Source organism: Pinus tabuliformis, chromosome 7, assembly GCF_031772625.1.
Source record: "Pinus tabuliformis cultivar Carrire ecotype Pingquan chromosome 7, CPIR1, whole genome shotgun sequence".
NCBI lineage: Eukaryota > Viridiplantae > Streptophyta > Pinopsida > Pinales > Pinaceae > Pinus > Pinus tabuliformis.
In genome coordinates this window covers 83287429-83297607 of record NC_142293.1, presented here as the reverse complement: position 1 = coordinate 83297607, position 10179 = coordinate 83287429, and positions in this window count along the sequence as shown.

The following is a 10179-nucleotide window of genomic DNA, read 5'->3' as shown; positions in this document are numbered from 1 at the left end:
AGTTTGTAAAAGGGTTAAAATTATACTGAGTAGATGTCTTTTCATTTAATTTTACGAGTTCAAAAAGACAAGTGCTCAACAATCTTTTCATATTTTGGGAGTCTGAAAAGAGCTGAAAGAGGACTCCTCCTAGAGGAACGAGTGGTATAAAGGGAAGCAACTGGTTCTGGTGCTGATGGAACTGTTCAAAACACATAGAGGTCAAGAGGCTGGCTAATAAGACCACTCATTGCAGCGGTTCCTCGGGAAAGGGTAAAAACCAAGTGAAAGCATATGACTGGCCAAGAAGATGGTGACGATTGAATGAGAAAACCCTGGCTCATCTGGAAAAAACAAGCTAATATAAATGGAAATCATGAGGGATAATGTTATGAAACCAGCTCACAAAAAGATAGAAAAGATAGTTGAACGCCTTAGAATTCAGCCTCTTCGAGGGGGCAACCTCCTTTACATTACACAAATGAACAATTCTTGGATGATTCAAATGACAAACCTCCTTTCTATATATAGGAGTCTAAGGGGTAACAATATAACCAAGCCGACCTAACAATAATAATATAAAGGCACGAAAATAATAATAGAGGGATTCTATGGGGCACAGTAATAACAATATGGGGACAATAGGGCCACAATAATATTAATAAGGGATACAACTACAATAGTAATGGGGGCATCACTAGTATTATAGGGACCTAACAGATAAAATGGGAATGGTTTCATTTTTACAGAAGCTTGAAACATGGGAAACTATGGTTGAAAGTGGTTTCATTTTTACACAAGATTGAAATAGAGAAAAAACTATGCTTGAAATAAGTTTGCATGCCCCCAACATATTGAATCAATTCAAGTTACATGCCCCCCAAGCTTCATTTCATGTACCTAAGTAGACTACTGGGTACTAATAGGTGGATGGAATGAAGGTTCATTTACGAGATCAAGTGAAAGAATCGACTGGGAATTTACGAGATCTAATAAAAGACTCTAATTGAAAGTGGATTTGTTTCATCCATATGAGGAAAAAGGTGAATAGGATGATTCCCTCCACATAACTTACATGGAAATTTGACTTTACCCTTTTTCCCATGGACCTTAATATCACTAGTTGAGGGTTTTTTAACAACATGATCTCCAGAAGCTGACGACAAAGGTCGATGTGAGCTTGTGGACCACACTTCTAATACCTTGGGAATACTAGGACAATCTCTAAGAAGGTAGTCACCCTTACACAACATGCAAGGGAATTTAACCTTACGAGGCTGATTGAAAGATTTGTCCATACTAGTTGTGTCCATAGCAATGGTTGCTTGGTTCCCCCCCCCGCTCTTATTTTTCTTCTTCTTCTTCATCCCTTTCTTCTTCTTCTTATCTTCCTCGTTACTAGAATCAATACTTTCACTAGGTGAAGAGGAAGAAAGGGATGAAGAAACAATAGAAGAAGAAGAAGGTAAAGGGTCAACTTTACAATCAACATGAGGTTGATGTTGTCTAGGTGGAGGAGTACTCGGTTGAGAGTTTGGACATTTGGGACCATAGGGATCGAAAATAACCAAATTGGCAAACCAATGGTAAATATAGGAAGGGACAACGCTGGCATATAAGGAGCACCAATATTTCCAAAAGAAGGAAAAGGACCAGGATTCTCGTCGGAGGGGTTCCCTTGATTGATAGACTCTGAAACTGTTGCCATTAGTCTCAACCTAAGATCCACTAAGGAGTTGTTCCACAGGGAGGATGTTGTTCCGCGGTTAATTAATTGATTTTAGAAATTAGAAACACAACCAAAACAAAGGGGTAACTAGGCATAAAGGTTTACCAAGCAATTGTGAACTGCAATATACACCTTGGCAAACCAAGGACTTAACATACATGTAGGCAATCTCTTTGAATGTTGTGTTCAGTGTATCACGGTATACAAGGTGACCAACTCAGTTACCTATGGATAGATAACAACCTATAGGGGACTCCCAAAATATACTCGACAATACGTGGGAGTGTAGTCCGTAGTAGAGTTGTCTAATGCGCAACCGTTCGATGAGAGCGTTCCCATATACTTAACATGCGTGGAGGGTCATCCGATATACCCAAAGGTACGTGGAGAACGATCTTATACACTTATGTACATGGAACGAGATTTCACCCCCAGGACACAACACTAGCAAACAACAACAACTCCTACGTTTAAAGACATCATAACACGTCTCTAAACTAGACTTCTATGTGTGTCGTTAAGTTTGAAATGATCCTTAGGTTAATTGAGGTAAATTTTAGAGTTTATCTTGAATTAGATTTCGATTTCAAGGCTCAAAATTCGATGTCACCTGAACACACCTATGATGCAACTAATATGATGAAAATAACTCTTTTCATTTTTTATGAAAGTTATCTAGTGTAGAGAAGAGGTGCAAACAATGATGCAATAATCAAATATGCAACCAACAAGAGATTCCTAACTAGATCTTTCAATTTCACTATTCCAATTCAATTCAAAGGATTAAAATATGCCAAACCATGCAATGTAATCTATGCACGATTCCCCTAAAAACTATGCAAATGTAATCTATGCACAATTTCCTTTCCAATTGTGAAAATGAGAATTCTAACTATGCAAATGTGATCTATGCAAGAGAATTCTTCAAAAAAAACACAAGAGGATTCCAATGAAATCAAATGTAATCTTAGATTTCATGAACAAAGGACTCAAACTAAAATTGGGTGAAAATTTCAAAAATCAAAAGATATGTCACTCAAAGGCGATTAACACTTGTACACAATTCATCTGGGGATTATTTTTGCAAAAATATGCAATTTCACATTAGGGAATTCCAATTTCACACACAAAACCCTAGATGCAAATGCAAGATTTTTTCTTTTCACCACACTTAATTTTCAAAATGAAGAAAACTAAGATTCAAAGTCTAATTGCTGATTCAAATGCACTTTTCAGAATGAGGACTAGAACAACAATTCATCCAAGCAATCAATGATCAAACGAAACAAGTTTGCAAGCGACCTAATGATAAGAACAAAGAAAAATCAAAACCAATTCTTACCAAGGAAATCAAACACACATGCAAACCAAATGGAGGCTTTAGAGAGACCACAAGACACTCAAGACTCAAGGAAGTTCAACTGGAAGTAGGCTAACCAAAGAGAGGCTCAAGAACCAAGGAAAAATTTGTGCAAAAACAAAGGCCAACACTGGTGTAGAAGAGGCACCAGTGCATTGCAACGCTGGTGTAGAGTGGGCTAGGGTGAGGTGCAATGCTCTGTCAAAGGCACAAGGGGTGTACTGGGCCCGAGAAAGAAAATTTCGGCACAAAAAATACAAAAAGGGTCGATGAAATCACTTCCTAGATCTGTTCATGGTTGAATGATACAACAAAGGTCTGTCAAGGAGGTAATCAAACAAAATGGATATGGAAAGCACCAAGGGAATACTCTGTTCCCCAGTATGGTCACCAATTTGTTATACGAGATTTACAATTGCAGATAAAATTATCTCCCCTAGGTCGGTGGCTAACCTAGAACAATAGAGAGACAAGGAACCCAATACTTTTTTCTTAAAATAAATAGATGACAGAGTGTGGCATACCTGGAATCCTTCACACACTTCGCTCCTTCTTTAGCTTGGAAGCTCCAATCCCAACTCCAAATGTCAAAATTAGAACTTGCACAGTTAGATAACACAAGCCAAGAAACTACAAGATCTATGTAGTATCATCTAAATACTTCATTCAATAAATCAACACGGTATTGAAATATATGAAATAACAACATAACATATAGGAAAACAATGAATTCTTTGCATTACTATAAATGGAAGGAGATTACAACCATAAGTAACAATTGATCCTGTAGAAGAGCTCCTCCAAGTTATTTAATTGTCATTTCCTTGTCACAATATGCACCTTCAATCACCCAAAATGCATGAGATAATAACCACTCACCACAACAACATAAGGGCAGAATCACTCCCCAAAAGCCAACCCTAACCACATAGAAGACTAGGAATATACATATAAGTAGGGTAAGTTAGGAGTTCTTATCCAATTACCAATCTAAGGTTTGATATCCACCTTTGATGGAGGGATAGGATCAAAGGATAAGTGGTGAAAACTCCAAAGTAGGGAAGGATAGGATCTGAATGTTTTATCGAAGGTAAGTAGTTGAAACAACTTTTGGAAACTCCTAGAAGGGGAAGCTTCCAGAATCCCGATCATTCTCCTAGATTTATAGAACCAACACAGGTGCAAAGGGGAGCAACCTGCTGGTGACCAACACAAGCCACAATGGAGCAACCTGTAGGTGAACGCACCCCAGTAGGCTTACAGGGAGCATTGGTCCTCAAATTGGCTTAGATGATGCAGTTTAGGGCTGAAACTCTGGGGGATGAAGGGAACATGCTTAGGGCTTTGTGAAAGATGGTGACAAGGGGGAATAAGATGTTGATTGATCCCATTAGGAGGCTCATTGATCGGATGTGAAAAAATGGCCTATAACACCATTGCTTGTCTTTCTTCAATAAGTTTTTCAGTAGTGCAGTGATCTTGAAGTAGCCCTATAAAAAATTTCACTTATAGTTTGCCATCCCCAAGAATACTTTAACCTCATGGAAACTCTTTAGTTCCTCCAAATCCTCAATCACATGAACCTTCTCCAGGTCCATCCATATGCACCCTTAGCCCATCTAATATCCAAGGAACAAAATCTCTGATTGAGCAAACATGCACTTTGACTTATTCAATAACAATTGATTCTTTCTCAGTGCCTCGAATACCAACACCAAGTGCCTCTTATGATCCTCCATGTTATTGTTGTACACCACTATGTCGTCCAGGTATACCACCATGAACAAATCCAATTATGAACGTAAGACATCACTCATCAAAGTGAAAAACATCACAGGAGTGTTACATAGTCCAAATGGCGTGACAAGGAATTCAAAACTACCATACCTTATCACTATTGTGGTCTTCTTCTCGTTACCCTCTACTATCCGCACTTGATAATATCCATGCCTCAAGTATAGCTTCGAAAATAATTTGCCTTTGCAAGCGTTTCAAAACAATCTGCTGCAAGTGGAAATAGATATTAGTTCTTTATCAATTGTTTATTCAAAGCATGTAAGTCACAACACATCCACAACTCACTTGTATCCTTGTTATTTTTAAAAATCACTAGGGAACCATATGGAGACCATGAAGGACATATGAAGCCTACATCCATCAATTACTTCAATTGATGCTTCAAATCCTCCAACTTTGACTCAGATAGTCTATAAGGAGATTTTTGTGGTGTTTGCTTCCCCAACTCTAGCTCAATATGATGGTCCACTACATGTCTTGGTGGAAGTGCTTTCGACAATTCCTCTAGCATCTTCGTGGAATATCAATTAGAACAGGCATCCCCATCCCATCATCTTCCCCAATCTCTCTGATGACGATTGCATATGCCTCAACATCTAATTTTCACATTTTTCTGCTCATACTTAGTGCAAAAACGAGTAGAACCTTTTCCTTCCTTCTCTATTGATGGGTAGGAAAAGTCCACGTTTGTTCGTTACCAACCAGAATTGTCACACCTCTTTGTGGTATTATGAGAACTTTATGACCTCACAAGAAGTCTTGCCCCAACATCACATCGAAGTCGTTCATCTCCATCACTGTGAAGGATAAACATCCCTTCTAGTATGCGATTTGAAATGGCACATCTCTTGCCAATCCCAACACTATAGCCTTAGAGTTCATTGCCTTGGCCTCCACCTTCTTGGAAGTAAGTTGCAACCCAACTTCTTCTTCCAAAATTGTCCTCTTAAAGTTATGTGTGCCACCTATGTCAACAAGAGCTTGGACAACCTTCCCTTGGACATCCAAGTCAACATAACATAGACACAATTGCCCATCCTTCTTCCCAAGAACACCAATATGCATAGAATTAGAATGTACCTCACATTTGTTGCAAATAATCACACCTGCATCTTCATCAACTCTGATACCATCTGTCATGCCCCCATGGCCAACGCACGAGTTTAATCCCATCGAGTCGTCGAGGCGTGTGACACCGATGAGGTGCATAGTAAAGGAGAGACCTACTTACAACTACTTTCTCTCGGATTACGCCTACAAGGTCATACACTCCTTAATGTAAAATACTTACTCTGCTTTGTTGAATTGAAAATTTCATCTACTTACACAAGTGTACACCTTCTTCTTTAACTTAAGTGTTATTTGCAACAATTAGAAAGCAACATAAAATTAACAATGTAGCAGCGCGATAGAAAAATTAATCAACATCAGCCAACAAGAGCATCCAACAAGTTTACACATAAACTTCTTCTTTATTGTATTACAAAACTCAACTATATTATAATGGGATGGTCGGGGCAAGTTATAAATAACTCCTAGCCATAGCCTTATACAATTTACAAGAAACCATTCCAATAACAAAACGAGGGCAGCCCAAGGCTTCACACTATAGAAGCGACCAAAACCTAAAATAGTGCATGACTTCCTGCCTTAGGCAAGCACATTCTCATTTGCACCTTTGTTCTTTCCTTTCCTCTGTTTCACTGCCTCAAACGTCAATTATCCTTCTATGTCTTCATTTTATGTGTTCATGTGATTTGCCTCTCCCCAACCTCACGAACTTGCATTTATATATGCCAAGTCCTTTGGTTGGGTAGTCACAACCCTTGGGCCAACCCCCATCTAATGATCAAGCTGACTCACCCATTTTACATTGGACTCACCCTTAGCTTAGTCTCTTTGCGTGCACGACATGCGTTCGCCCATACTTGGCGCATGATGCTTCGCCTTCATTCGGGTGCACCTAAGGCGTGCGACCTGTCACACCTTCCACCACACTCAACCTGCCCAACACGTTCTTGGCATCTAAGTCATATTTTTTCCATGCATACTTGGTCCACATGCCCAATTTGTGATGCCCATGCACTTACTTGCATCTAACATGACTTGGGCATGCAAAATCGTTCATCCATTAAAGGTGCTCTTGGGTACCCAATATGGATCAATACTAGTTTAATTTCTATATATAAAGTGTAAAGTTAAAATGCTATAATTTTTGTATTTAAATATGATATGGAAAATCCCATGGGGCATACAACAAACAATGATAGGGTGTTCTGTTAAGGCACTCTGTGGTGTAATGGGCACCGATTTGAAACTTCATGGGAAAAAAATCCAACCATGCTAATTGTTGATGTGGCTCTAGACGGGTATGATCCCCTAGTGATTTTGACAACTTAGATGCTCGTAGGTCATGGCTACTCAAGCCACAAATTAGGCATGTTTGTTATCTCAAGACTTACATTACTTAGAAAACAAAAAATATATACAAGATTTGGAAAAAGTTATTATAAAAAATTGATGTTACAGGAAAGCGTGTTAGTAGGCTCGTCGGTCTCTCCAACATCAGTTTTTTGGGGGTTCCTGTAGATATGCCACCTTGTGGATTATCTCCTACATTGGCTCAACAAGATGGGTTTCTTCAGCGTGTGGTGAACTGTAATCATGTTGTCCTACTGCCTTTGAGCATTAAATGGCTTCTATGGTGGGTTATTCATGTTAAGTTTAGGCTCGTTGGTGGTGCTTGGGTATTTTGAGACTATGAGCAGGTTTTTGCTCTTAGTTGTTGAGGATGCCCTTATCCTGTGGTTTAATTGGGGTGGGGGAGGTCCCCAATAATCTATTCTCATGTTCTAGCTTGTGGGTTGGTGTTTAAGTTACTCTAGTTTGTGTGTTTCTGAGGCTTACTAGTTTTGTTGCATTTCTGGGTGGTTGTTTCTCTCAGGTTGCTATTTTTTGTCCGTCCCTAGTGACCCCCCGAGCTTAGAGGGTTAAGGGTGGATTGTTTGCTAGAGTTGGGAAGTTGTGGCTCATTGGGTAAGGTTCTCTATGTCCTTCTCTTTTAGCCTCGGGGTGGTGCAATGGTTTAAGGCTCGCTCCTATGTTGCAATTTCTGTTGGCTCATCGACCCTGGTGTGTTGTGGGTAGGCCACTGATTGGAGCTGTGAGTTTGTGGCTGTGTGGGATATTGTCCCTTTGACCTTCACTTTTGGCCTCAGGGTGGTCTAGTGATTCGGTGCCTAGTCTTTTGTGGTGTATTCTTCCTTAGTAGTGTCCGCTTGTGATAATATGCCTCCTCGGCGTGGAGGTCAACATGACTTAGGAGGGTGGGAAGGGCGGAGGGTCTCCTCTCATCATAGTTCCATGAGACAAAAAGGACTCTTTGTCCCATCCTCCTCTCAGCTAGTGTGAAGTGTTTTGGGTGTTTCCCATTCACAAACTACTTTAGATATGTTGGTTTAGTCCCTTCTTTCCAATTTGGACAAGTTAAATTAGGCTTGTAAGGAGGATTGGGTGGAATTTACGAAAATCCTTGGTCATATCTAGCATAACCAGTGGCAATTGCATGATCATATGGTGAGTTTGTGGTGTGGTCAACATCACACTCTAGAAAAATTAGAGAGACTAGAAGAAAGGTTGGTTCATATGGAGGGCCATGTTCATTGTGATTACAAGCCACCCCCATATTTGGGAGTAAGTTCGGATAATCCTGCTCCAGTTAATTCTGCTGATTAAGTTTGAATGTGGGATTTTTTAATTTTAATTTTAATTTTTAATTATTTATTTTTATTTCTTAATTTATTTATTTTTATTGTTGTAATTTGCATGTATTTTGGCACTTTTGGCCAGTAAATATTTGGTTGTCTTATGCATTTTGTATGTTTTCTAAGTATATGGGTCTATATTTACTAGCCAACAAATCTGGTCAGAGTGAGGCTGACAAAATTTTGGAGATGTACATTGTAAAATTTAACTTTTTGAGTTAATAGAAGACCTCAACTTACAAAAAAGAAGAAGTCATTTTATTTGTTAGTTAGACTATGCCTTTAATTTATATAGTTACATTATTTTCATTATAACTAAAATTTAATTAAATATAATTAAAATTTAATATTTCCCCACATATATATAATTATAATTACAGTTTCATCATGTAACTAGTCCATGATATAATATTTTTACCTTTACAGAAAATAATGAAACTCATCCCAAAAAAGAACACTATAAATGTCAAAGTACCCCATATATTCATGGGCATGGATGATGTCAAACTTCCTTATATATTCATGGGCTTGAGTGGTGGATTTGTCATTAAAGAGCTAATGATCATATTTGTGATCTTGTCTTCTGATAAAGCTCTTATTAAAAAAGATCATATGAACAAGTTTCATGCGAAATGAGTTGTCGTTTTTTGGGAATGTGGTATTGATAAGCCATGGTATTGACACATGGTATTGTAACAAAGCCTATTTACATATGTATTATGAAATAAGTGTTTTGATGCTTATTATAACATTTACCAGTCATTTAACAACCACTTTATTTATATGGATGCACTAGTATAAGTAGAAAGCAAGAGAAGTTACTGCACCTCTCTAAATATGATCCTAGAAATATTTGGAGGAAAATGTGATTCATAAGACTAAAGAAAATCATTTTATCCCCTTGAAGAACTAGAATATTTACCATAAACACCTCTATGAATCCCTTAACACCGTGGAAACCATTTTTAATGTACCTACAAAGGATGATATATTTTCTTTGGAAGATATTGAGTTTGGGGTTAAGCAACTTGCTAATGGGAAAGCTAAGGACATTGAAGGCTACCAAGCTAAAAATTTTAAAATGGGAGAATCTATCCTCATCCTGCATATACACAAGCTCTTTAATTTAGCAGTGAAGCAAGGCTTCCCTAAGCCTTGGACGCAAAGCCTTATTGTGCATATATTTAAAAGTGGGGATAAAAACATTCCTTCTAATTACAAGACCATTATGATTAGCCACATTTTAGCCAAGTTGTATGGGCTTATTTTGGAAAAGAAGATTAGCCTTTGGCTTGAAAGCCATGGTAAAAGAGCTAAAGGCCAAGTTGGGTTTAGGAGATATCATTCAACCATGGACCATCTTGTTACTCTTAGGATAATTGCAAAGGAATCTCACAATAAACTGATCTCTTTTTTGTTTTGTTTTGTTGAATTTAGAAAAAAACCTTCCTAGAACAAAGCTATGGAAGAGGCTAAAAGAGATAATGGTTCGTATTGAGTTGAGGGTCGTTGTGACAAGGCTATATGAGAATGGTATTGTCATGTTTAAG